The sequence below is a fragment of the Berghia stephanieae genome, chromosome 1 (genome assembly GCF_034508935.2).
Source record: "Berghia stephanieae isolate SIO BIC M18660-M18661 chromosome 1, UCSD_Bste_1.3, whole genome shotgun sequence".
Classification (NCBI taxonomy): Eukaryota; Metazoa; Mollusca; class Gastropoda; order Nudibranchia; family Aeolidiidae; genus Berghia; species Berghia stephanieae.
Genome location: NC_088360.1, coordinates 111,660,574 through 111,663,073, shown reverse-complemented (window position 1 = coordinate 111,663,073; position 2,500 = coordinate 111,660,574). Strand labels below are relative to the sequence as shown.

At 31.6% G+C, this 2,500-nt stretch overlaps 1 protein-coding gene across 1 annotated transcript in view; it reads left to right on the top strand.

Annotated features, from left to right (window-relative positions):
- LOC144962735 (E3 ubiquitin-protein ligase TRIM9-like) overlaps positions 1 to 2,500 on the top strand; it is a 269,597-nt gene that overhangs the window by 154,471 nt on the left and 112,626 nt on the right. The gene's annotated exons all lie outside the window — the stretch shown is intronic.

Sequence of the window (2,500 nt, the reverse complement as noted above, 5' to 3'; positions counted from 1 at the left end):
TATCTTTAAAATAAAAATGATTTAACTGACTCGAATTGCATACATGATCTCTTTTTATTTATAACAAGAAAGTAATAACAACGCTGCAACACTGACTTCAGTACCTGCTCTTTTAGTAAAATCAATGATAAAACTGAGGTTGATTACGAGTCTAATTGAACATCGCTTGTAAAGAGTTAAAGAATGACTTCCGGTTTGCTGACAAATCGTTGCCATATCTACTCGTTTTTTTTTTCTCTCTCCATTTTCAATAGTTTAATGATTGTTTAGTTGATTGGACTTTATGTTTCTAGAGCTTCCTCGTTGTTTTAGATTATGTGTCTAGTTTTATTTATTACAACGGAATAGAATAGGGGTAGCGTGGATCAGCGGTACGGTCTTTGCTTCGTACCCGAAAGGTACCGAGTTCGACCACCCGTCGCTGCGCTGTGTGGCCTTGAGCAAGTCATAATAATGCGACGCTGCACTGCGGCTGACGCCTGAGTTATTCCAGTCCTCCCTTGGAATAGATCCTAGAGACAAATTTCCCCTGTGGGATGAATTAAGGGAATTTTATGTTATTATTATTTATTTATTTATCTATTTATTTATTTATTTATTTATTTGAGAAATCTCTAGACATCATTTACAGCATGTCTAATAGCATGTCTTTGTTGAAAGCACGAACTAACATACAGTTCATGGATTTTTTTGATTTTTAAAAATCAGAGAATACCTTTCACAAATGCCCGTTCAGATTATTAGAATAATGAAACCTTTCATTGTTTTACCGCTAGGATTGCCCAATCATTTTTAATTGAAGTAAAAAAACAGAAGAGTGGTTAACCTGGACATGTTTTTCTTTTTTTTTTTTAAGTCAATTTATTTATATTTATTATCAAGGATAAGTATTTATGCACGGAAGATTTTGTCTTAAATCGTAACTGAAAATGTGTATAAAAATGCTTGGCCAATAAAACACATTTTTCAAATATCGATTGATTCAATCGACAATAATCTGGTAAAAAACTGTCAAACTCGAGACTTCCGATAATTGGTGGACTAGTTTTCTTGCCAAACTTTTAAAAACGTGCTTTATCAGAGTAGGGTAGATAAAAACCTACTGTTCTATCTTAAAAGAGACTGGAATTAATATTTTTGGCAAGAAAAATTGAATCTAAAAATTGGTAATGACTTTATTTTTAAATAGATTTTTATCGGGGATTTTTTGTTGTAAATGTACAGTAGACAAAACATCAAATTAACATCTAACAGATAGGAAGTAGTAACGCACATAGTATGTTTCATATTATGATGATCGGTATTTTTAGAAAATAATATCAAAAATAGAATTTTGCAGCTATTTTGAGAAAAACTCGTGCCCATAAATGTAGTCAATTTTGTTGCGAACGCGTCTTCAACGAGATTTCCCAAGAAGATAACTCCATTTTATATATCGAGGGAAAGAATCCAGACAAAATCGAATCGAGGTTGCATCAGCAACAAAAAAGTTCCATTCTATAGCCTGAAGCTGACAACATGACTTGCCAGGAATTTGATAGACAAATCAATTTTGCGAAATAATTATTCAACGGCTACAAGTCTGTTATAATATAGATGTTGTTTTTCCCATTCATGTTTTTAGAATTTCCCGCCCCTCATTTGTTTGTTCAAAGAAGCATAAGAATGCATGGAAACGTTTATGAATGTGTTTTAATTTGTATATGAATAAAAATATGTTTAACCAGGAGTTGAAGGAAAATAATCTTTTCCAACGAAATGTAAATACATTGAATATAATCCTTTGTTATTCTCAAAGTTATCGATCAGGGCATAACTTAAGATATCAATGGAGTTTTTATAATATTTTGTTTTATAAACTATTCTGAAAATCTCATGCTTTGTTTTCGAAAACAGATTCTTTTAAAAACGAAACTTTCCGACTCTAAAATATATGTTTTAAAATAATGTTATATTTCTGAGCAATTCATATTTTTCCTGTTCATATGTGTTTTGACGTTGTATTTTCGTTTATATTTAAATTATAAATTATAAATTTCTTGTATCATACACAGTGTTTTTTGTTTAACTCGTTAACTGTCGTACTCTCGAAAGACAGGTATTTAAACATTCGTCCTTTAAATATCGATCGATTTGAATGACCCTCATCTTGGCAAAAAACTCCCAATCCTTGGACCTCGCAAGGTTTGAGAGTTTTTGCCAAGATGAGGGTCATTTAATTTATTTGAAGGACAAGTTTTCTGGCCAAATGTTTAAATACGTGTTTTTCCAGAGTACGGCAGTTAACTGGTTAAATACCGTTATTTATTGTAACAGCTGTCGAGCGTTCATAAAGAGATTAATTAAGGCCCTGACCAAACGCAACGTTTATTGGCTTCTGGTTTTTCAATATAAGTATGGCTATTAAAATAGTATCAATTATGACACCAAAACTATAATATTGGCCATATTAGGTGTAGATAAACACTGATTTGTGGAATGAATAAGTTGTGATTTTTTA